Source organism: Oryx dammah, unplaced genomic scaffold (assembly GCF_014754425.2).
Source record: "Oryx dammah isolate SB20612 unplaced genomic scaffold, SCBI_Odam_1.1 HiC_scaffold_29, whole genome shotgun sequence".
In the NCBI taxonomy this organism is placed as follows: Eukaryota; Metazoa; Chordata; class Mammalia; order Artiodactyla; family Bovidae; genus Oryx; species Oryx dammah.
The window spans coordinates 64,178,946-64,206,172 of NW_024070213.1; positions in this window are offsets into that span (position 1 = coordinate 64,178,946).

Here is a 27,227-nt window from a genome sequence, read left to right on the forward strand (position 1 = left end):
GAGCTGTCCTGAGAAGTCTTATTCCAGAAATTTGATTTTGAGGGTGTTCATTAGAATGGCATTCATTTGTAGTCCTCAATAGGTATGTGAGATCCCCTAGGGGCTCACAGGTGTATAGAATGTCCTCTTCTGTTTTCTTCCATGGCTTGACTAGTGAGTAGTGAATCCAGGAGTCATGTCCTGGTACCTTGACTGCTGTGGGTGTAGAAAGTACTACCGGGTAGGGGCCCATCCATGTGGGCTGGAGCTGAGCCGTTGGGGACCCATCCTTCCAGACTTTAATTAGGACTTGAGTTCCTGGAGCATTTAGTGGTGGTTCTTTAGAATCTTTTGGGTCCTTGCTGACACCCCACAAGCATATATCTTGTTGGAATTGCCCAATGGCCATGGTATAAGACTGGAGGGACTGAGCCTCTAGATCGAGGAAGAGATCATTGACATAAACAAAAGGTCTCCCATATAGCATCTCATAAGGACTAAGACCTATATGCAGGTCAGGAGGCAACAGTTAGAACTGGACATGGAACAACAGACTGGTTCCAAATAGGAAAAGGAGTACATCAAGGCTGTATATTGTCACCCTGCTTATTTAACTTCTATGCACAGTACATCATGAGAAATGCTAGACTGGAAGAAACATAAGCTGGAATCAAGATTGCCAGGAGAAATATCAATAGCTCCAGATATGCAGATGACACCACCCTTATGGCAGAAAGTGAAGAAGAACTAAAAAGCCTCTTGATGAAAGTGAAAGAGGAGAGTGAAAAAGTTGGCGTAAAGCTCAACATTCAGAAAACTAAGATCATGGCATCTGGTCCCATCACTTCATGGCAAATAGATGGGGAAACAGTGAAAACAGTGTCAAACTTTATTTTGGGGGGCTCCAAAATCACTGCAGATGGTGATAGCAGCCACGAAATTAAAAGACACTTTCAGAAGGAAAGTTATGACCAACCTAGATAGCATATTCAAAAGCAGAGACATTACTTCGTCAACAAATGTCCGTCTAGTCAAGGCTATCGTTTTTTCAGTAGTCATGTGTAGACATGAGAGTTGGACTGTGAAGAAAGCTGAGCACTGAAGAATTGGTGTTTTTGAACTGTGGTGTTGGAGAAGACTCTTGAGAGTCCCTTGGACTGCAAGGAGAGCCAATCAGTCCATTCTAAAGGAAATCAGTCCTGGGTGTTCTTTGGAAGGAATGATGCTAAAGCTGAAACTCCAGTACTCTGGTCACCTCATGCGAAGAGTTGACTCCTTGGAAAAGACTCTGATGCTGGGAGGGATTGGGAGCAGGAGGAGAAGGGGACAACAGAGAATAAGATGGTTGGATGGCATCACTGACTGGATGGACGTGAGTTTGAGTGAACTCCAGGAGTTGGTGATGGATAGGGAGGCTTGGCGTGCTGTGATTCATGGGGTCACAAAGAGTTGGACATGACTGAGGGACTGAATTGAACTGAACTGAAGGACTAAGGCTAACTTGTTCCTTAGGGGCATTATGGGTGTGGAGAAGAGCTATTGGTAAAGCCTCCTTCTATCCAAGGGAGGTCGCCTGGGTTATCTTTTTATCGCTGATTTTAAGAATTGGTTGGCTCTTTTTACTTTTCCTGAAGACTGAGGCCTCCAGGCACAATGGAGGTAATAAGTGATGCCCAATGCTTTAGAGACCCCTTGGGTAACTGTCACTTTGTAATGACCTGGGCAGACCAAACCTTGGAATGATTTCATGAAGCAGTTTTTCCTTTACCACCTCCTCAGCCATCTCTGTAGAAGGAAATGGCAGCCCACTCCAGTATTCTTGCCTGGAAAATCCCATGGACAGAGAAGCTTGGTAGGCTGCAGTCCACGGGGTCGCTAAGAGTCGGACAGGACTGAGCGACTTCACTTTCACTTTTCACTTTGGTGCATTGGAGAAGGAAATGGCAACCCACTCCAGTGTTCTTGCCTGGAGAATCCCAGGGACGGGCAAGCCTGGTGGGCCACAGACCCCCCATATATGGAGTCGCACAGGGTCGGACACAACTGAAGCGACTTAGCAGCAGCACCCATCTCAGTCCAGGTTAGAAAAACTTCAGTCCATTCTGTGAATGTATCTATCATGACTAGCATGTATTTATACCCTTGAGAAACCGGCATCTGGGTGAAGTCCATCTGCCAGTCCTATCCTGGATAGGTCCCATGCTGTTGGATGGGCTGGGCCAGGTGGAATCTTCGAACTCCTTCAATTCAATTCAGCTCAGTTCAGTTCAGTCGTTCAGTTGTGTCTGACTCTTTGCAACCCATGGAGCTCCTTGGGGGTTTTTAACTGGCAAGTAGGATAGAGGAGACCACTTGCCTTTTATAGTCATTTGAAGGCCTGTTCCTCTGAAGGATCTTTCTAGTAATCTTTGGAGGGCATTTTCCCCTAAATGAGTGGTGGCATGTAAGGAGTTAACCAACTTCCATTGGAGGGTCCCAAGCAGAAAAAGGAGTTCCTCTTTTTGGAACCACCCAGTATAATCTTCTTGAAAGCCCTCACTCTCAGCTTTAAGAGTCTCACCTTCAGTATATGAAGGAGTTTCTGGCATATTAGTCTGTGGAACTAAGTCATTTTTCAGTAATGCTGCTCTCTTAGCTGCCTGATCAGCTGCTTGGTTCCTTCGTGCCACTTCTGTGCTCCCCTTTTGGTGTCTTTTACAATGGGAGACTGAAACCTCAGGAGGCAGATGGTCTGCCTCCAAGAGCCTAAGGAATTGATCACCATATTTGATTGGGGGCCCTCGGGTCAAGTGGCCTGTTTCCAAATGGCAGCATGTGCATGCAACACCAGAAAGGCATACTTAGAGTCAGTGTAAATGGCCACTCTTTTTCCTTTTCCCAGTTCTAAAGCTCAAGTTAGGGCTATGAGCTCAACTAATTGGGCTGAAGTACGTGGTGGCAAAGGTTTAGTCTCTATGGTCTCAAAATTGAAGACTACTGTATATCCAGCTCTTCTTTTTCCATCCAAGACAAAGCTGTTTCCATCAGTGTACCAGATTTCCTCAGGATTGATCAGAGGATCTTCTGACAATCCCTCTCGGGTTTTTGTCCAATTATTCAGTTTCTGGGCAACAGTGAAAGGGGAGAGCACCTTCAGGGGTAGGCAGGAGGGTGGCTGGGTTAAGAACCTCACAAGGGGATATAGTCTGGCCTGGATTTTCCATCACCATTACTTGATATCTGAGGATCATTTGATCAGACATAAATAAATGGCCTCTACCATTCAGGAGTTGTTTCACTTGGTGGCTGGTAAAAATAGTTAGTTTGCCCCCAAAGTTCAGTTCAGTCACTCAGTCTGTCTGACTCTTTGTGACCCCTGAACTGCAGCACACCAGGCTTCCCTGTCCATCACCAACTCCCGGAGTCCACTCAAACCCATGTCCATTGAGTCAGTGATGCCATCCAAGCATCTCATCCTCCATCGTCCCCTTCTTCTCCTGCCCTGAATCTTTCCCAACATCAGAGTCTTTTAAAATGACTCAGCTCTCCGCATCAGGTGGCCAAAGTATTGAAGTTTCAGCTTCAACATCAGTCCCTCCAATGAACACCCAGGACTGATCTCCTTTAGAATGGACTGGTTGGATCTCCTTGCAATCCACGGGACTCTCAAGAGTCTTCTCCAACACCACAGTTCAAACACATCAATTCTTTGGTGCTCAGCTTTCTTTACAGTCCGACTCTCACATCCATACATGACTACTGGAAAACCATAGCCTTGACTAGATGGACTTTTGTTGGCTTCCTGACCTGTATACAGGTTTCTCAAGATGCGGGTCAGGTGGTTTGGTATTCCCATCTCTTTCAGAATTTTCCACAGTTTATTGTGATCCACACAATCAAAGGTTTTGGCATAGTCAATAAAGCAGAAATAGATGTTTTTCTGGAACTCTCTTGCTTTTTCATGGATCCAGTGGATGTTGGCAATTTGATCTCTGGTTCCTCTGCCTTTTCTAAAACCAACTTGAACATCTGGAAGTTCATGGAGCAATATTGCCTAGGAACTGGAATGTCAGGTCCAATAGTCAAGGCAAATTAGAAGTGGTCAAATAGGAGATGGCAAGAGTGAACATCGACATTCTAGGAATCAGCGAACTAAGATGGATGGAATGGGTGAATTTAACTCAGATGACTATTATATCTACTACTGTGGGTAGGAATCCCTTAGAAAAAATGGAGTAGCCATCATAGAGAACAAAAGAGTCCAAAATGCAGTACTTGGATGCAATCTCAAAAACGACAGAATGATCTCTATTTGTTTCCAAGGCAAACCATTTAATATCAGAGTAATCCAAGCCTATACCCAACCAGTAATGCTGAAGAAGCTGAAATTGAAAGATTCTATGAAGACCTACAAGACGTTCTAGAATTAACACCCAAAAGAGATGTCCTTTTCATTATAGGGGACTGGAATGCACAAGTAGGAAGTCAAGAAACACCTGGGGTAACAGGCAAATTTGACCTGGAGTACAGAATGAAATGCCTTGGTCATAGCAAAAACCCTCTTCCAATAACACAAGAGAAGACTCTACACATGGACATCACCAGATGGCCAATACCGAAATCAGATTGATTATATTCTTTGCAGCCAAAGATGGAGAAGCTCTATACAGTCAGCAAAACAAGACCGGGAGCTGACTGTGGCTCGGATCATGAACTCCCTACTGCCAAATCCAGACTTAAGTTGAAGAAAGTAGGGGAAACCACTAGACCATTCAAGTATGACCTAAATCAAATACCTTATGACTATACAGTGGAAGTACGAAATAGATTTAAGTGACTAGATCTGATAGACAGAGTGCTGGATGAACTATGGACAGAGGTTCCTGAACACTGTACAGAAGACAGGAATCAAGACCATCCCCAACAAAAAGAAATGCAAAAAAGCAAAATGGCTATCTGAGGAGGGCTTATAAATAGCTGTGAAAAGAAGGGAGGTGAATCAAAGGAGAAAAGGAAAGACATATCCATCGGAATGCAGAGTTCCAAAGAATAGCAAGGAGAGATAAGAAAGCCTTCCTCAGCAATCAATGCAAAGAAATATAGGAAAACAATAGAATGGGAAAGGCTAGAGAGGTCTTCAAGAAAATTAGAGCTACCAAGGGAACGTTTCATGCAAAGATGGGCTTGATAAAGGACAGAAATGGTCTGGACCTAACAGAAGCAGAAGATATTAAGAAGAGGTGATAAGAATACCTAAAAGAACTGTACAAAAAAGATCTTCATGACCCAGATAATCATGATGGTGTGATTAGTCACCTAGAGTCAGACATCCTGGAATGTGAAGTCAAGTGGGCCTTAGGAAGCATCACTATGAACAAAACTAGTGGAGGTGATGGAATTCCAGTTGAGCTATTTCAAATCCTGAAAGATGATGCTGTGAAAGTGTTGCTCTCATTATGCCAGCAAATTTGGAAAACTCAGCAGTGGCCACAGGACTGGAAAAGGTCAATTTTCATTCCAATTCCAAAGAAAGGTAATGCCAAAGAATGCTCAAAGTACCACACAATTGCCACCAAAAGAGTTTTAAAGCATGTTTTATCAGGACTGCAATAGCTGCAAGATTTCAAACGAAGGAAAAGATCTCTTCCCAACAATGGAGTAGGACACTCAGGGACCACCAGATACTGGTGGGAAAATATTTGTCCATCCCAGCAACAAAGAAGTCCTCAGATGAATCTTCTTGTAATTGTTTTTCCTGTAGCACCCAAAATGGTACATGTTTGGGAGGAGAAAGCTCTGGAGTAGAAGGTCAGGACAGAGTAGGCAGCCCCTCTATCAAGCAAGAAATTCTTGGACCTACCTGCCACATCCAGTTGCTCCTTGGCTCCAGTCCCATGATGGTTATCTGTAACAGGTGGGTTGTCTGGAGCAGGCCACCTCAGTCCTGTTGAACCATCATGAGTGAAGGCTTGGCAGTTGACCTTGGGTCCCGAGGGCAGAGTGTCGGCCAATGTCCCAATTAAAGGCATTTGTAGCAAGTTGTTTTAGGAGACTTGTCATGGAATGGACACTCTTTGGCCCAATGTGCTGGTTCTCTACAGATTAGGCATTTGCCCTGTGCCTTGTCCTTCAAGGACTCAGGGTTTTTCATAGGGCTTCCCTGGAGGGCAGCCAGCATCTGGGCATGCTTTGTCTCTTTCCTTTTCTCCCTTTCCTGGGTCTTGGCCTCCCTCTCTTGTGCTCTGTTATAAAATATATTTTGGCTGGCTGTACCATCTCATCTAAAGAGGCAGCAGAGTCCTGTTGCTGGAACTGTTGTAACTTTAGCCTGATGTCTGATGCACATTGCAACAGAAATTTGTCCTTTAAAATCACCTGTCCCTCGTAAGAGTCTAAGGCCATATTGGTAAACTTTTGGAGGGCCTCTTTTAGACTTTCCAGAAAGGCAATGGGGTTTTTGTTGGACTCGTGAGTTATTGCTGAGACCAGGCACAGTCCCACAACTATAAGGCTTCATTCTAGTTCCATGGGTGGGCTTCCTAAGGGGTAATTCCTTCTGAATCTTATCCTACCCAGTACTGTTGTAAACTGAGAGCCAGGCATCCCTGGTCAGGGTACAGATCCCCAGGCAAGTTGAGGCATGATAGCCTCCTGAAGATTGAACCCCAGGGCAAGGTCGAGGCATTTCAGCTTCCCGAGAATTGGATCCCTGGCAGGTGGAGGTATGTTGAGTTCCTTGGACCCTTGGACTGGAGGATCCCTGAGCAGATTGAGGCGTGACAACCTTCCAGGGACCAGATCCCTAGGCAGGTTGACCTCCTGGGATCCCCAGGCTGGAGTTGGGTGTCCTCAAGGTCTCCAGAGTGACCAGTGCTAGGTAAGATTAAGGAGTTGTAATCTTATTTTATTGCTGGTTTGTCCACTGTGGATGTGAATAGATGCCATGATGTAAAGTAATCCAAGTCTGTGCCCTGAGACTGGGAACCTGGCAAAATAGCCATAAACCTTATCCTCTTACTACTCTGAGGGAATGTAAGCCCCTGATTTCTTCCCTTAGTCCTCCATAAGAGCAGTTTAGGGTGTTTCCAATGGTACACATTTCATTGTCATAGGCCACTGTAGGTAATAAAAGAAGTAATGACAAAGCAGTGGGTTATCTGGTTCTGTTAGGGACATTAAGAATATTTTAATAATAAGCTAGGTGGAGCAATGTTGCCTACAAGGGGGCAGGGTCCTTGTTGTAGGAATTAGTAAGTGGCTTAATAACAACTTGATAAGAGGCAACAGACCAGATGTTCCATAAAAGTGGAGTGGAGATTTGATGCAGGGGTATGTTTGTAACTTTAGCAGAAGGGTGGCAAGGGTTTGCGCCTAAATGGCCTGCAGAACTAACTCCCAAAATGGCAAACATTGTTCCTGGAAGTCCAGTTGCCCTTGAATAGATGCCACCAACAGATGGACTTTTAGTGGGCATTGTGTGCCTGTCACCCACCTTAGCAGGTTCACTGAGAGATGCTGTTGTTGCACATGTTATAGGAAACATGAAAGATGAAGGTCTGAATATCTAGAGGGATTGGGTATTATACAGTATTTCTCTCCCAAGGGCCAGTTGTTTTCTGGTTGTCCCTCCAGAAAATTGTAGAAGCAACATTGTGGGCCTGGACAGGGCTGAGGAAGAGCATGAAACAGGAAGGAAGCAGGCAAGGCACAATTTTTGAAAGAATGACATAGCCCAAGAGCATAACATGAACTGATTAAAATCAAATGGGTCCAAGATGGCAAGTCAAATTCAGCTAAACCTTGATCCTCAGTCTGCAAGCTAAATGAAACACCCAGAGGTACAGGGACAGTTCCAAGTCACTGTCAAGACTGAGGAGTGGATGGTTCCTTAATTATTGGAATGATCCTCCCACTCATTAGCATATGAAATCACCCAGCTTGCAAAAACTAACCACATCACATTCCATGGCTGCTTCCCTCTGTGATAGCCCACACTCTGTGGAGTGTGATTCTGAATCTGAACAAATCCACTTCCTACCTATGGATGTGTCTCTCACTGAATATTTTTGCAATGAGACATCAAGTGCCTTAGCTTCATTAGGTCCTAAAAACCAGGCACCATGGGTTTTGGCCAGGTTCAAGTCCCAGTCGGATATGACTGAATGACTAAGCATAGCACAGAGTCCCTGCTACGAGGGTTTGAGTACAAATCTTAGGTAAATGGTTTCAGGCAACAACTTTCAGAAATGGAAAGATGATGATCTGTCTAATATTTTGTAAGCAGTGGCATAGATTGAGAGAGGAGCTGAAGGACAGGAGGAAAAAGCAGTGGGGAAACCGTGCCGAGGAATCCCCTTCATAACCTGCCAGAAAATCTGCTAAATATCTGCCCTGTACTCACAGTTTTCATTGGCTTGATCCTTGGCACAAAGAAGAATAAGGCAGAAGAATGCCCACTCACTTGGGCAACAGCTACTAACACACAGCTGATAGTAGAGCCTTCAGGACACCCTGGGGCACCCACTGCTGATCACCTATTCGCAGGGGGTTTGAGGAAACAAGAAATGAGAGATTGTAGAGAAATTAAGATTTTGTTGGCCATATGTCCTTCCAGCCATAGGAGCGAGGACTTACTACCCCAACCAGAGGCCTTCTGGAATCTGAGCCTGAGCCGCGTGAGCTTTCTGTCGAGTTTGCTTTTGCTTCCCGGTTTCTAGCATGTTGGGCTTCTTGTCACTGCCACCGTGCTGGGTTTTCATCACATTCAGCTTCCACCATGAGAGCTTTTGCTGAGTTGGGCTTCTGCTGTGCTTGGCCTCTGCCTCGTAGGGGCAGAGCCGAGGTTGTTTCAGCCAGGTTAGATCCAAGTCACGGCACCATAAATGTCAGGAGAGTGTGTAATTTCCTCGGTTTTGTCTCGCTGCAGCAAAAATTTGAAATGATGGACAGACCAGTGTTACAGTTCCGTGTTACAGCTCAGTTTTATTTGACAAGCAAAGGAAAATGCATCTTCAAAGCATGAGGGCGGGCTGACCCAAAAGACGCAAAGAGAAGAGAAGCTCAATTTTGACTCCTCTTTTTATATGCTTTTTTTCTCCTCTCCCTGAGCCTGCCCTATGTAAGGGCTAGCCAGGAGGGCTGTTTGTTTTACTTGTGGTCCTCATTCTGGTCTTCGGAGCTTCCTTCGTTCTATTTCCGTGGGCTGTTCCTTTTGTCTTTTAGCCACTGCCATTTTGGTCTCCTTTGTCCTATTCTAACTACCTAACAGTTTGATATTCTTTCAGTTCATAATTAATTAGTTTTTACAAAATATTAGCTGATGACTGCAAAGAATTTGAACTAATGAAATGAAAATTCAATTTTATGCACACTTTTACTTTTGCCAAAAAGTGGTGTCCTATTTCTCTTCAATGCTATATATCACTTAGCATTTAACATTTGGTTCAACTGAATACAGATGGTGGATATTTGCTAGTGTTTTGAAGCTGATTCCTAACCTGGAGATTTTCTTTCTTTCTTTTTTTTTTTAAATCATCCATTGTTTTGTTTTGAGAAAAGTCCAAAGCAACATTTACAGCTGATAATACTACATGTGGAGAATTCTGCTTTTTTGTTTAATTACTGAATTTTGTCTCCATTATTCCAACCTTAATCAATGAACTTTGAGATGAACTATTAGTAAAAGAAAGTGCACATGCAATCAAATTTGTAATGACATGATTTAAGTTATTTTTATTGTTATACAGTGAAATGAAGTTCTAGGTTAAATTCCAGGATGTACTGTATTCCACATCTGCTTAGGACATTGCTTTGTCAGGAAAGAGGTTGATAATTTACATAACACTTAGTGCCATTCTGTCCTACACCTATTATGTATGAGTAATCATTCCTCTGCTTGTCTTTTCTAGATATGATAAGTACTCTTTGGTAAGGCTTGAGTGGCATCAAGAAGGTGAACGATTTTGGGATTCTGGTTGAATGACAAATGAGAATATTTAATATACAAAAAAGAGAAGACAGGGGTATTTAAAACTATGTTACTGTATTATGAAAACACTTCAACTGGTTTCATAGATCTCATCTATAAATTAGAAGAAGGAATGGCACATAGCCATGGTTTTTCTAAGGATTACATTTCTAAATGTGAGTACTTTATAGTATACTTTGAAGTATGAGTACTTTGGGCTTCCCTGATAGCTCAGCTGGTAAAGAATCTGTCTGCAGTGTAGGAGACCCTGGTTCAATTTCTGGTTTGGGAAGATCCCCTGGAGGAGGGCATGGAAACCCACTTCAGTATTCTTGCTTAGAGAATCCTCATGAATAGATGAGCCTGGTGGGCTACAGTCCATGGGGTTGCAAAGAGTCGGACATGACTGAGCAGCTAAGCACAGCACATGAGTACTTTAGAGTTCAAAATATAGGAAGCAAGTCATCCCTTGCAGGGCAGTGCATGTGTGCTGCCATGTCTGACCCTGTGATTTTCCAAGTGCTACCTTAAATTGTAGTAAATACAATTTTTTTCTTGCAAAATCTAACTTGAAAGAGTTCAGGAAAAGTAGCAGAAATAAGAACTATTAGTTTTGCAATCTTATTATGCAAATTGAAAAACCATTCATTGTAGTGAACAAGACTCTGCAGGCATTAGTGGTCTCTGCAATTGGAGAATGAAATATTTGCATTTTTTAATTTGAACATACAGGAATGCCAGAATGTCTGTGCTCATAACCTTAATGAGTGAAAATAAATTTTGGTATCGAGTTGATTTAAAAAATATATTTGAGAAATGAGAAAGCAGAATTTTTTTAAACTACCATTTTATCAACTTAATATTTTAAATATTCCACAAATACTTACTGAAAAGCAGACATAGCCTTAGGCACTTAGGATACAGAGATCAGTAAGACTCAGGGATGCTCAATGCAACTGATTGGATGATTCAAAAGTATTCAGTTACAAGCCAAATGTAGTGTTCTGTGACTTAAACTAGAGGATAAATCCTGTGATTTATCCTGTCATTTATTTTGTGGCTTATTCAGGCTGGAATGTTCAGTTGACAAGGCACAGATCCAAGGAGAATGATCAGGAAGTCATCAGTGTCCTACAGGGCTCACCTCCTACCTTGCCTCTCTTTCTACTGTTGTCTTCACAAGCTTCTTTCCCTGAAATTTAACTCTCTTTTCTTTGTCCTCTCACAATACTTTCCAATTGAAGTGCTAGTATTTCCCCAGATCATCTGCCTAGGGTTCAATTCAAGATGCAATTTAATGGCACAACAGCCAATCTACACTTTCATCTTTTTTTCTTCCCTTTGCCTGAAAAAGGAAGGCAATTTCTGAATGTCTAGAACCTGGCAACTTCCTTTTTCACCAAGTGACTAAGGAGGCTCTTGTTGCCTAACTACCCCAGAATAGAATGCCGGAATAATTCAGGCTGTTGGGAAATCCACTGAGAAAGTGTGACTGTTATTGTAACTTGTCACAACTACTGAGCCTGCACTCTAGAGCCTAAGAGCCGCAACTACTAGCCTCACTCATGGCAACTAGAGAAAGCTCTTGCACAGCAATGAAGACCCAGGACAGCCATGCAATAAATAAATAAATAAATCTTCAAAAAAGTGTAATTAATTTTTGAATTCTATTTCCTGTTTCATCAGATTAAGAAAATTGTAAGTTCTTCTAGGGTAGGTATCCTTTGTATGTTTATATGTGCCAAGCAGTCATTATGGCTGGTTGGGTAGTGCTGCTACAGATGTCTCATAAGCCTCTGCAGTACCAGGCTCTGAGTTTATAGTCTCTGGCCCTCCAGAAGGACTGACAGGCAATAGAGACCATATATAGACATCCTGTTTTACAAGGCTAGGCATAGCAGAGACAGCTGTGACCATCAGTATCTGTCACAAATCCTCATTGGCATTCAACAGTGACTAGAGCTGGAGAGTTTATTTACTCTCTTACATTGCATATATCTTGTGTCAACACTTGATTTACTTCATCATAATACAGAATGGAATTCCCTGTTACTTTGATTTTTCTGGATCTTTTTTTTATAATTTAGAATGTTTCAGAGGCTGACAATCAGTCTTTGTCTCATATTATACTTTTTTTTTAACAAAGATACTAGAGGGATGGCACCAGGATAAGGATAAGTTCTTAGTATCAGTGTATGCAAACAGCAGTGAAAAAGCAAGTCTTTTTCATATAAATAGTGAATATGACATTGTTCAAGATAATACAGTCATACCTTTGGACTTTATATTTTTGTGCTAAATAGCTCCAGTTGTGTCCAACTCCGTGCAACACTATGGACTGTAGTCTGCCAGGCTTCTATGTCCATGGGCTTCTCCAGGCAAGAGTACTGGAGTGGGTTGTCATACCCTCCTTCAGGGTAATCTTCCTGACCTTGGGATCAAAACTGCATCTCTTACATTTCTTGCATTGGCAGGTGGGTTATCTACCACTAGCACCACCTGGGGAGGCCCCAATTATTCAAAATACATGGTTTAAATCAATGGATCCAGAGCAGAAGGACATGTACTTACAGAGATCTTGGTGTTATTGAAAGGAATTTGTACAAAAATCCATATAAACATCATTTTTTTCTCCTAGATTGAAAGAAGGTTTTGCATACATGCATATTATAATTTTTAAAATATAAACAGATGCCTTTCAGATTAATGTTATGAATATATTAAAAAGTGTTATCTAACTATAGATTATGGTCAAATAATGACATGATAATGTCTATCAGATTATTTTGATATGGGAATCTATAAATGTTTTGAATTTTAAAAGGTCTTCATTCTCAAAAAATTAGCAATTTGCAGCCATGAAATTAAAAGATGCTTACTCCTTGGAAGGAAAGTTATGACCAACCTAGACAGCATATTAAAAAGCACAGACATTACTTTGTCAACAAAAGTCCATCTAGTCAAGGCTATGGTTTTCCAGTAGTCATGTATGGATGTGAGAATTGGACTATAAAGGAAGCTGAGAGCCAAAGAATTGATGCTTTTGAACTGTGGTGTTGGAGAAGACTTTTGAGAGTCCTTTGGACTGCAAGGAGATCCAACCAGTCCATCCTAAAGGAGATCAGTCCTAAATGTTCATTGGAAATAGTGATGTTGAAGCTGAAACTCCAATACTTTGGCCACCTGATGCAAAGAACTGACTCACTGGAAAAGATCCTGATCCTGGGAAAGAGTGAAGGCAGGAGGAGAAGGGGATGGCAGAGGATAAGATGTTTGGATGGCATCACCAACTCAACGGCTGTGAGTTTGAGTAAATTTCAGGGGTTGGTGATGGACAGGGAGGCCTGGTGTGCTGCAGTTCATGGGGTGGCAAAGAGTTAGACACAACTGAGCAACTGAACCAAACTGAACCTAAGAAAAATACATACTCTTATCTTTATAGGCAATGAATGAGGCAGACATAGGATCCTTATTTCTTTTTCATTTTCCAGAATGATCTATTTGAAAATATCAACTCTGAATACTCTTATTCTATTTGCATTGTCTCCCTCGTGGCTCAGTGATAAAGAATCCCCCTGCCAAGGCAGGAGACACAGGTTTGATCCCTGGGGTGGGAAGATCCCCTGGAGAAGGAAATCACAATCCATTCCAGTATTCTTGCCTGAGAAATTCCATAGACAGTGGAGCCTGGCGAGCTACAGTCCATGGGGTGACAAAGAGTTGAACATTACTTAGCAATTAAACAACAACAAACAACATCTTATTTGTACTATTTCAAGTTAGTTATTGAACAGCAATTTTATGCCCAGAACTATGAAAATAACATTATTTATACTTCACAATAACCCCATCATGAAAGTGAAGTGAAGTGAAAGTCACTCAGTCGTGTCTGACTCTTTGCGACTCCATGGACTATATAGTCCACCGAATTCTCCAGGCTAGAATACTGGAGTGGGTAGCCTTTCCCATCTGCGGGGGATCTTCCCAACCCAGGGATTGAAGCCAAGTCTCCGCATTGCAGGCAGATTTTCTACCGACTGATGCACAAGGGAAGCCTATCATGAGGTAAGTTTCATTTCCCCACTTTTATAGAGGAGGAAATTGAGGCATAGAGAGATGTAACTGGCAAAGGTGACAGTCTTATTATGTGACAGAGCATAAATCAGAATTACTTAATACTTCTGCTGTATACAAGCCACCAAAAACAAAAACAACCTTTCAATCAATGCTGAAGATAGAACTATCAGTAATTCTTAAACAGGAAATTGTTGCTTAAACAGGAAGTTAATTTATCAATAATGGGCCAATTTTTCCTAACATTTATAATATTTTAAAAATGATATTCATTTATTATTGCTCCTTCTATGGAACAGATGAGGGAAATAAAATCAACAAATAAAAAAATCTTCTCAGTTCTGGATTGTTGTTGCTCAGTCATTAAGTCATGCCAGACTCCTTGCAACCCCATGAACTGCAGCACATCAGGCTTCACTGTCCTTTACTATCTCCTGGCATTTGCTCAAACTCATGTCTATTGACTTGGTGATGCCATCCAACCATTTCATCCTCTGTCACTGCCTTCTCCTCTTTTTCTCAGTCTTTACCAGCATCACAGTTTTTTCCAATGAGTTGGCTCTTTGCATCGGGTGGGCAAAGTATTGGAGCTTCAGCTTCAGCATCAGTCCTTCCAATGAATATTCAGGGTTGGTTTCCTTTAGTATTTGACAGCAAGCATATCAAACCAGACAAACCAGCTAATTCTGGATAGGTCGATTTTAAACAGGTAATTAGATGTCAAATATAGTTGTTCTGTGATCAATTAAATTTCCTTTTCAGGAGACCTTGCTACCCAAAGAAACTTGGACATTATCTTCAGTGATTTTTAGAATGCTCCTTCAACTGTAATGATCAAGAATAATTCAGAACCAAGAGGATTCTGAATTTCTTTCCTTTCACTTTGCAGATTATCTCTGGATGAGTAGTAGAAACATTGCATGTATGTCTACCTTCTCCAAAACAAGTCTGTTTTTATAGCTTTTGCATTAGTGGCATGACTGCTGCTGCTGCTGCTGCTAAGTCACTTCAGTCATGTCTGACTCTGTGTGACTTCATAAACAGCAGCCCGCCAGGCTTCCCCGTCCCTGGGATTCTCCAGGCAAGAACACTGGAGTGGGTTGCCATTGCCTTCTCCAGTGGATGAAAGTGAAAAGTGAAAGAGAAGTCGTTCAGTCACGTCCAACTCTTAGCGACCCCATGGACTGCAGCCCACCAGGCTCCTCCATCCATGGGATTTTCCAGGCAAGAGTACTGGAGTGGGGTGCCATTGCCTTCTCCGATATTTTTATAAATCAAGATTTTGTCAGATTTCTCCACTGTAAATTTATTTTTTTCCTGTGTTCTCCATACTTTTCCAATATATAGATGAATATTAAGCTTAAAATGTAAATGAAATACAATTTTTAGAGTGTGTCTGTGGACTACACAATTGATACAGTTTTATTTATCAAAACAAAAGTTTGATCATTTAAATGTATCAAGAAATGATGTTAGCTAAAAACGTCAATACTTTGTAACATTATTTTGGTGAACTAAGCACTTCAACAATTTGTAGTGTTTATAGAAAAATATTAATTTATTTCCCATATTTTCCAAAATCATTTGTAAGTGGAAAAAAATGCAGTTTTTTTTTTTAACCAAATGCATCTACTTTTGAGAACAAGAGACTCTAAGATAAAGAGACTTATTATTCTGTGTGTCATACCAGAAACAGAACTATATTCTTGCTGTGCTGCCCTCCTCACACTGAGAAATCTTGCATTTTGGTTTTCTTCTTAAAAAAGAGAGAGAGAGAAAATAATAGGAAAAAACATGTAACTAGGACACAAAATATTATTAAAAATATAAAAGAGGATACAGAAGACCTGTTATATCATAAGAAATCCATTGTTATGAAAAGTGATGTATCAGGCAAAAGGAGTTTCTAACCAACACTGAAACAATGTTTAAGTCCCCCTCTTTTATGTTTTAGTTCCTTAAAAAAAACCTACAGAGGTCTCCCAAAATTCTTGTCCCTTCTCACAGGACTGTACTAAAGACTATATTTCTCAGCTTTCCTTACTGTTTGTTGAGCCTTGCTATTAAATTCTAATCAAAAGGAAGTCAAATCAAGTTTTTTGTGTGTGCTCAACTTCTGGGAAACTTCTTTAACAGTTAGTCTATGCCTTTTATTTCTTCTTTTTTAGCTTCTTCTTTACTCTGCTCACTTGAATGCAGGTGGATGAGATGATATGGTAAAGCCAAAGTTGAATATGAATTCAGTGGCAGAACCGACAACATACTTAGGAGAAAAACAAGATGGAATAAACTGGGTTCCAGAAGATACATAAGCCCTGAAATGATTATCTCTAAACTTTTACATGAAATAGAAATAAACTTTTGTCTTTTTAAAGCCACAGTCATTTTGAGTTTTCTTCTACTCACAGGCAAACCCAAGTTTAACTAGTACAAGATTCTGAGCCTAAGCTCTTGCTTTTGCTAATTATAATAAAAGCTAATATTAATTGAATTTTTCTTTTTTTCCATGCTCTGGTCTACATGATTTATACATATTTGTTCATTGAAAATTGACAATAATTGTATGAAGCATGATGACTACATATATTTTACAGATGTGCCAACTGAAACACCTAAACTTTAAATAAATTGACTCAAACCTCAAAAAACTGTTCAGTAGCAAAACCAGGATTTGAATTCAGTTCTGGAGTCAGATCAGGCAATCTGAAGAAATCTCTGTATTCAAATCAAGACTTTTCAGAATATTAGAATAAAAATAATTTTACATTAAAGAAAAAATTGAGGTTTGACTATTGTTAATAAATACATAAAGAGGTAACATATCATAAGTTTAAGAACATGGGCCCTAGACACAGACTACCAAGACTTTACCCATGTCTGCTTGAGTGAAGTCACTCAGTCGTGTCCGACTCTTTGTGACCCCATGGACTGTAGCCTACCACGCTCCTCTGTCCATGGGATTTTCCAGACAAGAGTACTGGAGTGTGTTGCCATTTCCTTCTCCAGAGGATCTTCCTGACCCAGGGATCGAACCCAGGTCTCCCACACTGTAGGCAGACGCTTTATCGTCTGAGCCACATGTCTGCTTATTAGCTACTAATTAGCTAGGTGTGTGGGTCAGTTGTATCTGACTCTTTGTAACCCCACGGACTGTATCCTGCCAGTCCATGAAATTCTCCAGGCAAGAATACTGGAGTGGGTGACCATTCCCTCTCCAGGGGATCTTCCCAACCCAGAGATTGAACCTGGGTCTCCCACATTGTGGGCAGATTCTTTACTATCTGAGCCACCAGGGAAGCCCCTACCACATAACACTTATATTGATGATTAAAAAAAAATAAATTAATGTAAAGTGGTTAAGCACTGTGCCTGGACCAGTGTTAATCTTCAAAAATAAATGTAAATTAGTATGTTAATTTCTGACAATAAAAAGAGAGGAAAAAAAATTTACCATCAAACTTGTGAAAGTCTAAGTTTTTACAAATTCTTTAAACTTATATTATACTTATATATACTGATTTTTTTTTCTTTTTTTTTTTTAGGATCCATTCCTAATTACATAGATTGAATGGCCAGAGCTTGTTACTCCACCTTGCCCTCCTTGCACTCTAGGGAGATACATATTATATGCTGCAAATAGCAAAGATTTACTTTGCAATAAACCTTTTGAGAAAAAAATAATAATTGAATTCTTTCCTTCCTACTTGGCAGTCTATGATAATGGCCTAATAAGACATAACACATAGAATGTGACAAGTGTCAGAGATGAAGTAATTTGCAATTTGAAATAGTGGAAATTGCAATTCAAAGATCTTATATAGTTTTATTCTCTAAACATATTATGGTAGCAGGTGTGCCCAAGAGACAATTGCTGCATCCATTAATAAGCGAAAGTTTACTAGCATATTTTCATCAATTTTTTGTGTGTGCTTATTTTATATTTCTAAGTTGAATTCACTGTAGATTGTCTATTACCATGTACTAGAATTGCTATAATCAAACCAGGAAAATGTAGGTAAAGTGCTTAGAATAGTCCAAGATCATTTCCTCAAAAACTGTAGTGACAATACGCTTCAGGCATGCTGTTAGCTGTGTATATGGTATTCTTCTTGTGTTTATTTAATTCTACTTACCCCAAGATAGGAAGTTACTATTTCTATTTTACAGATAAGGAAGGCAAATCACAGAGAGGTGGAAATACTTGTTGAAAGTCATAAAATAAGGAGCAGAGCTAGAATCTGAACTCAAACAATTGGTTTCTAGAATCTCCCTTCAATCATCATGCTATCTTGTCTCTCAATGTCTGAAATATAAGGGCAAAAGAAATTTAAAAGATAATAGCTCAAAAGATAATTTTGGAGTCAAAGATTCTCTTTAATTTGTGCTTAACTGTGAAAATCAACAGTAGAGATACTGTATTAAGACTTTATTTTAAAAAAGAAATAAAACAAGCAAACTATATAGGGATAAAGGTCCACAAATTACCTCTAAAAATTATGTTCAAACATATTTTTATTATGCTTTTCCATTATCTATATATAGTGTCTTCTACCCTGTGTATCTTTCTTAACATACAGAAAATTCCACCATCTAAGAGCTTTTATCTTGAAATAAGAAGTATAATCAGAACTCAATGAATGAATATATTATCCATCCAATATCCTCAATCCTTTGGAATAAAAACATGATTGAATCTGTTTCTCTAAAGACTTTGAACTGGTCATATAAATATAAGGATTTTATATAAGGTTTTTTCTCCTATCAGTTTCTAAATGTAAATGCTCTATAAATCTGAGCTTCAGATGAACTTCAAGCAGTGGAATTTTTTTAAATTTATTTTTAATTGGAAGATGATTTTTTTACAATATTATATTGGCTTCTTCCATACAACAACGTGAATCAGCCATGAGTATACATATCTTCCCTCCCTCTTGAGACTTCCTTCCACCCCTTAGTCCATCCCAACCCTCCAGGCTGTCACAGAGTACTGCTTTGAATTCTCTGTGGTGGTTCAGGTGGTTTAATCTGTAAGTCATGTCTGACTCTTGCAACCCCATGGACTGTAGCCTGCCAGGCTCCTCTGTCCATGGGATTTCCCAGTCAATAATACTGAAACGGGTTGCCATTTCCTTCTCCAGGGGATCATCTTAACCCAGGAGTCAAACCTGGGTCTCCTGTATTGTAGACAGATTCTTTACCAACTGGGCTACAACTCATCCCTTTGAGCTCACTGTGTTATGCAGCAACTTCCCCTTAGCTATTTACATATGGTAATATATATGTTTCAATGTTACTCTCTCAGTTCATTCCACCCTCTTCCTTCCCCTGCTGTGTCCAAACTCTGTTCTCTATGGCTAAGTCTGTATTCCTGACCTGCAAATAAGTTTATCAGTACCATTTTTCTAGATTCCATACATATTCTAAGCAATGGAATTTTTATCAAATTACTTCTGGACTTATAAACTGCCTCAGTATACAACCAGAGAACATTTGTATTTCAAAATTAATATTAGGTATACACTAAGTATATTTTGAAATGCAACCTAATTATTAGCATTTTTAAATAATCTTTATCATTAGCCTTTTAAATGTACTACTGTTTTAGAGAAGCAGAGCCATGTTTCTAGCCGTTTACAGGAGCCATGTATTGATGATTGAAATCAAAGGTGTAGCCTTTGATAAAGGTACATGGACTAGAGATTTTGAGCACTTTAAAATTAATTGCTTTCTTAGCAAATTTAGTTTTCCTAGTAGCCCTTACTTAGGGATAATTGATAATTCAAATAAATTAAAATGGAATTGTGACCAACAAATTAGGCTCTTTTCACTTTAATGACATTATTTAGAAATATAGAGCTTGCACCAATGTTTTCAATTATTCAGTAGTTCAATAACTATCTTTAAATTCTTTGGATGTACATCATAGTTACTGTGCTAAAGAGGTTGCAAAGATAAACGAGACAAGTTCTATATTTCAGGAGTTCAATTTCTTTCTTTTTTTTTTTTTTTTTTGCATTGCAATATTTTTATTTTTTTAAAATTTCTTTAATTTCTTAATAATACATGGTGAAAATATCTCCCTCATGCCACCATTTTTTTACAGTGGGTTCCAATCATATATTTATGTTTGTATCTCTTATGAAATCTCTGCAAAACTATATTTTCTTCTTTTTTGGATCTCTAGCAAAAAACTCTCAACCTGGTGCAAAGGCAATCAAGATTCAGTTTGGCAGAGAAAATAGACACCAAGACACAAGAATAGATGGATTGTTTAGAGAACAGGAAACTGCCTATGTGTCTGGAAGTCAAATAACAGTCCTCCAAAAAGTGAGTTAAAAGATGCCACCTTGATAATATCCAAATAAAATACTTTAGTAAAATTCGAAGGTTGGTTTGTTTGCTTTTTTTTTTTTTTTGGAGGCTAATTACTTTACAATATTGTATTGGTTTTGCCATACATTGACATGAATCCACCACGGGTGTGGATGTGCTCCCCATCCTGAATCCCCCATCCCATCCCTCTGGGTCATCCCAGTGCACCAGCCCCAAGCACACTGTATCATGCATTGAACCTGGACTGGCAATCCGTTTCATATATGATAATATACATGTTTCAATGCCATTCTCCCAAAGAATCCCACCCTTGCCCTCTCCCATAGAGTCCAAAGAGACATCTGTGTCTCTTTTGCTGAAGGTTATAAACAATATGTTGGATATCATAGAATGTTTTTCTCACGAAATGCTGTTTATGCTATAAAAATAATAGTAACCAAAACCCCACTTGATTGATTCAAGTTCTAAGAGAACTTCTACCCTTTTTTAATGAAGAAGGTGGCCCCTCTTAGGTGAGCTATGCTGCTGCTGCTGCTGCTAAGTCGCTTCAGTCGTGTCCTACTCTGTGCAACCCCATTGACGGCAGCCCACCAGGCTCCTCTGTCCCTGGGATTCTCCAGGCAAGAATACTGGAGTGGGTTGCCATTTCCTTCTCCTACTCATGCGTGCATGCTAAGTCACTTCAGTCCTGTCTGACTCTGTGTGATCCTATGGACAGCAGCCTACCAGGCTCCTCTGTCCATGGGATTCTCTAGGCAAGAATACTGGAGTGGGTTGCCATTTCCTTCTCCTGGTGAGCTATGACCTGCATCTAATTCTCTTCTTAAACATCTTGAGTATCAATCCAGAGCACTCTCTTTTTACCTGAAACTTTGTCTTTCTACAGATACCTCTGTATGAAATTTATACACACTTAAATCTCTCCCATCCTAAAAGAAATGTGTCCCTCTTGACTCCCTCTAGTAATCCAGGTGCTGTCTAGCTCATGTTCTCTTTTATAACAACTTTTTAAAGGGGTTACTCTAAATGCTTTCCTCTGTTTTTTCTTTTTTTCACTTCCCATTCACTTTTCAATCTATTCCATTATAGATGCTTATTACTCCATTCAAAGTACTTTTATTAAAATCACCAATGTTCTCTTTGTCATGGAATGAAGAGATATTTCTTAGATATTATATTGCATGGCTTGTTAGTATAATTTCACCTACTTCTCCCTCCTTGAAATACTATAATTCTGTTAAATATCCTTCTGGTTTCTGTATCATTTTCTTTACATTCCTATTTTATTTTATCTTACATACTCTTCCACAAGAATCCCATTTATTCCAAAAGCTTCAAGTATCAACTCCCTGTCAACAGCTCTTATATTGCTATTTTCAGTTCAGATCTCTTTCCTGTGTATCTCAAAATCAGCTCCATCTAACTACTTAAAATGGAATGCTACAAACCACACTTAACTACATAGCCACTTACTCCCCACTTCTAATAAAAACTAAAAGCTGGCTTTTTAAAAACACTTGTATGATTTTATTACTTTTTTTTTCTTTTTTTCCTATGTTTAAGTTTCTTTTAAAATTTTATTGTGATAATATATATATGTTACAATTTTAACAGTTTAGTGGCATTAAGTACATTTACACTGTTGTGTAAACGTCACCACTCAGTTCAGTTCAGTCACTCAGTCATGTCCGACTCTTTGCAACCCCATGAAGGGCAGTACGCCAGGCCTCCCTGTCCATCACCAACCCCTGGAGCCTACCCAAACTCAAGGCCATCAAGTTGGTGATACCATCCAACCATCTCATTCTCTGTCGTCCTCTTCTCTTCCTGCCCTCAATCTTTCCCAGCATCAGGGTCTTTTCAAATGAATCAGCTCTTCGTATCAGGTGGCCAAAGTATTGGAGTTTCAGCTCCAACATCAGTCCTTCCAATGAACACCTGGGACTGACCTCCTTGAGGATGGACTGGGTGGATTTCCTTGCAGCCCAAGGGACTCTCAAGAGTCTTCTCCAATACCACTACCCATTCACAAAACATTTTTTTTTATTATTATCTCAAATAAAAGTTTTCAATTCAGATAATTTCTATATGATCCACTTTTTTCATATTCATTGCTACCACACTGTATTATTGCTGTTCCTTCCTAAATTACATTTCCACATCTATACTTAATATTTTAATCCAATCTTCATATGTTAGACTTACCTTTGAAAAGTTTCAGGTCTCTATAGATCCCATTGTACTTAGGGAAAAGATGAATGCATGAAGCATGTCTTCTCTAGCTTTATTTTCCTCTACTCTCCTTCTGGTTTACTATGCCTGATTGTTCCATCTACAAATTCTAAAACTTTTTCAAATGATTATTGTTTGCTTATTCAGCAGTTTTGTACTTGCTATTCCATGTCTTAGAATTCTCTTCCCTTACCATCTTCCTTTATGTCTATCCACATCAAAGTCAAATCTGAGACCTTCCCAGATATCTCCATGTAGGTTATGCTGACTTGTGGCCTGCTTCTGTACTTACTGTGAGAGCTTCAATCTTATTAATATCACCTGGTACTCTTACAACTACAAGATCAATGTTTATTTTTATCTACTAGATTTAACTCTTTTAGAAGATAGTGAAAGATGTATCACTATCTTCTTCAAACCTTTATCACTAAAGATTTGTATCTGATCTTATTTCTGAGACAATAAATATTTGTTGAATGTGTGATATTTCAAATATTGAGTGTCTACTATTTTCCACTGTTTTCTGTACTAGAGATACAGTGATGAGCCAAATCAAAGTCAGTACTCTCTTGGAGATGCCATACTAGTAACATGAGACTGATGATACAACAAATTAAATAATTTACATCAGTTGATCATGTGCTCAGAAGAAAATTAAAGTGAAGAAGGGGAGTGTAACTGGGATGCTATGTAAAAAATAGATTAAAGTCTTTTTTATAAGATTGTATTTGATCAGAGATCTGATGAAATGTGGTACCATGGTGGATATCTAAGAGAAGAGCCATCCAGTGAGAAGGATTTTCAAACAGCATGAAGCAGTGTGTGCTTGACCTAGTCAAGAAGGACTGCCAGTGCACACAGGCTGGGGCTATGAGAGAGTGAAAAGAGAAGAGCAGGACCTTGAGTACCACAGCTAACACTTTGAGTGAAATAGCAAGCTATTGCAAAGTTGTAAGCACAAAAGTGACATAATATATGATTTACTTTCTCAAATGAACACTCTAGTTTTGTAAAGAGTGGGCTATGGAGAACTAACATAGTATTAGATAGGTCACTGGGAGACTACTTACAATGGTTCTGGTGAGTCATGATAATGGTTAAAGTGATCAAAGTAGAACTTATGAAGAATGGTTTGATTCAGGATAAATAAGACAGAACTGATAATATTTGCTAATGAATTTGGTGTGGAATGTGGGGAAATAGGGCTTCCCCAGTGACTCCTCCATAAAGAAGTTGCTTGCAGTGTAGGAGCCGCAGGAGATGTGAGTTTGATCCCTGGGTCAGGAAGATCCCCTGGAGAAGGGCATGGCAACCCACTTCAGTATTCTTGCCTGAGGAATCCCATGCACAGAGCAGCCTGGCAGGCTACCGTCCATAGGGTTGCAAAGAGCTGGACGCAGCTGAAGTGACTGAGCATGCATGCATGTGAGAAAACTTTTTAAAAAACTGTGATTCCAGTATTTTTGGAATGGCATTACTTTTTACTGAGAAGAGGGAAATGAAGAGAAGATTTGATAGTGACAATAAAGAATTCAGCTTGAGACATATAAAGTTTGAGATAACTCAAACACATCCAAGTGTAATTTTGAGTAGAGAGTTGGGCATGTGAATAAATGAATTTCACTTATTCTCCATGTATTCGGGGAAAAAATTACTTAATATTTTTGAGTCTCATTTTCTTAATCTGCAAAATGACACTGCTGGATTATTTAAAGAATTAAAGGTAGCATACTTGTAAATACCCCAAATATGCCAACACAACAAAAACATTCAATACATTTTAGGAATTTTTTTCTCCCATCAAAATGCATCCTATAACGTTTTGTGAGATTCACAGGAGGCATGGGAAAACTTCTATAAGTTAAGAAATATAAAAATGTAAAGTATTAGTTCCATTATTTCTGTTATTGTTGGAAGTAATAAGGTCTCAGTACATTACTGTTGTTTTTTATACTAGCATTCTTTTGAAAAATAAAACAACACCTTAAACATATATAGGAAATATAAGGTCTATTTCTTCAGCTCTTTATGGAAGTGTCAACAAAGAGAAGCTATTTTATTTTCTTGACCTTTATATAATTCTCAAGTCAATAGAAAACTGTAGTTCTTAATCATTACTTGGACAAAAGTTGTATGAACACCCAAGTGTTATTTATGGTGTTAATTTCCTAGAAGATACATAAGTGGGATTATTTACTCTGCAAAGAAAAGGATATAGCCAGCTAGGAATCAAGGCCACTTTTCAGCCTATGGAAATGGATGACATTCAGTGCTACAAATACAATTTTTTTCCTGGTAAAATCTGGCTCCAGGTGATAAGATGTCAGATAACAGAAGCAAGGCAAGCAGAATGTCTTCTTTGATAAAACTACATCTTCATTATAGACCTATCATCAAAGCTCTTCATTCCATAATCCTTGCCAATGTCAGCTACTCCAAGTCCTGAATACTCATGAGACATTGGATTACATTTATAGTTTTACCTTTCAGCCCTCTCTATCAGCATAATGTAGAAAATGAAAAAAAGCATTCCATTCTGATATCTATAACATCAATGGTCTTGAAAAGTGAGATAGAAAAATGACATATTCATTTATTTAAACTAATGTGTTCAGGCCCAAAAGTCGGAAAGAGATCAAGAGTGAAATAGTGTGTCTGAGTTTAAGAAGCTGTGATTATGGACTTACAGAAACTTGCTGGTAAGTGTTTAATGGCTTCCTTGACAGAGATCAAAAAGAGCAATTCAAAAAGATTTTCAACCAAAACTAGAGTAAGTTGTTATTTTTGTATATTTTTGTAAAAAGCTTTCTTGTCTAAGAGAGTGATTGTTAAAAAAGTGGAAGAATGAAACTAATAAATGGTACAATGTTGACAGGGACAACTTAAAAAACCACTGTGAAGGTTTGTGCAGGAAGTAAGCTGAACACTGGAGAATTAAATTCTGAATGAGAGTTAGGTAGAGAAAGAGGAGGCATCATGGGTAGCTGCTGGGTATAAAGGCACTGAAATATGCTCCTCAACTAAAAACTGGTCTTTCATTTCTGACTTTGTTGTATTTAACCTAGAAGTCAGTTGTAATATGTTTCTTATCCCAGTGTGTCTGGTTAGGTGACTTAACCTCGTCTCAACTTTCATCCTGATTATGATTTCCCTTATCCCTGCTGCTGATCTCTTAGTTTTTGCTTATTATGCTTCACTGATTTTACAGCTTCCCCTGTTTTCCTGACTTGTGATTTCTTACTGATTTCTCTACTCTGTGGCTTTGCTGGTATATCTGATCCTCATATCCTCTGTTTCTGTCTGTCTTGATTCTAGTGGTCAGTGGAAAGAGACAGATATCCATGGAAAAAGAAGCTCATTTAGTCTGGTTAAGAGGCAACTGAATGTGTGTTACAGTCCCTTTTACAATCAGAACATGCTAGCAATAGCCCTCTGAGAGTCCAATTGCTGAGATGCATCCCTGTTCTCTTTGGTTAGTCCTTTTCTGTAATGGAGAGAGAATTCTCTGACTCCAGCATGTTTTCATTGAGGAAGAAAAAAAAGGAAAAAACTTGGCTGTTTGTAAAGCTATCAGCTGTCCAACAGAATATATTGCTTAATTAAGTAAATAAATAAATAGTTCTCAAATGAGCAGAGCTCTATGCTAAACATTCAGTTCAGTTGGGTTCAGTCGCTCAGTTGTGTCCAACTCTTTGCGACCCCATGAATCACAGCACGCCCGGGCCTCCTTGTGCATCACCATCTCCCGGAGTTCACTCAGACTCACTTCCATCGAGTCAGTGATGCCATCCAGCCATCTCATCCTCTGTCATATCCTTCTAATCTCTCCCAGCATCAGAGTCTTTTCCAATGAGTCAACTCTTCGCATGAGCTGGCCAAAGTACTGGAGTTTCAGCTTTAGCATCATTCCTTCCAAAGAAATCCCAGAGCTGATCTCCTTCAGAATGGACAGGTTGGATCTCCTTGCAGTCCAAGGGACTCTCAAGAGTCTTCTCCAACACCACAGTTCAAAAGCATCAATTCTTTGGCACTCAGCCTTCTTCACAGTCCAACTCTCACATCCATACATGACCACTGGAAAAACCATAGCCTTGACTAGCCGGACCTTAGTCGGCAAAGTAATGTCTCTGCTTTTGAATATGCTATCTAGGTTGGTCATAACTTTTCTTCCAAGGAGTAAGCGTCTTTTAATTTCCTGGCTGCAATCACCATCTGCAGTGATATCAGAGCCCAGAAAAATAAAGTCTGACACTGTTTCCACTGTTTCCCCATCTATCTGCCATGAAGTGATGGGACCGGATGCCATGATCTTTGTTTTCTGAATGTTGAGCTTTAAGCCAACTTTTTCACTCTCCTCTTTCACTTTCATCAAGAGGCTTTTTAGTTCCTCTTCACTTTCTGCCATAAGGGTGGTGTCATCTGCATATCTGAGGTGATTGATATTTCTCCCGGCAATCTTGATTCCAGCTTGTGTTTCTTCCAGTCCAGCGTTTCTCATGATGTACTCTGCATAGAAATTAAATAAACAGGGTGACAATATACAGCCTTGACGTACTCCTTTTCCTATTTGGAACCAGTCTGTTGTTCCATGTCCAGTTCTAACTGCTGCTTCCTGACCTGCATACAGATTTCTCAAGAGGCAGGTGAGGTGGTCTGGTATTCC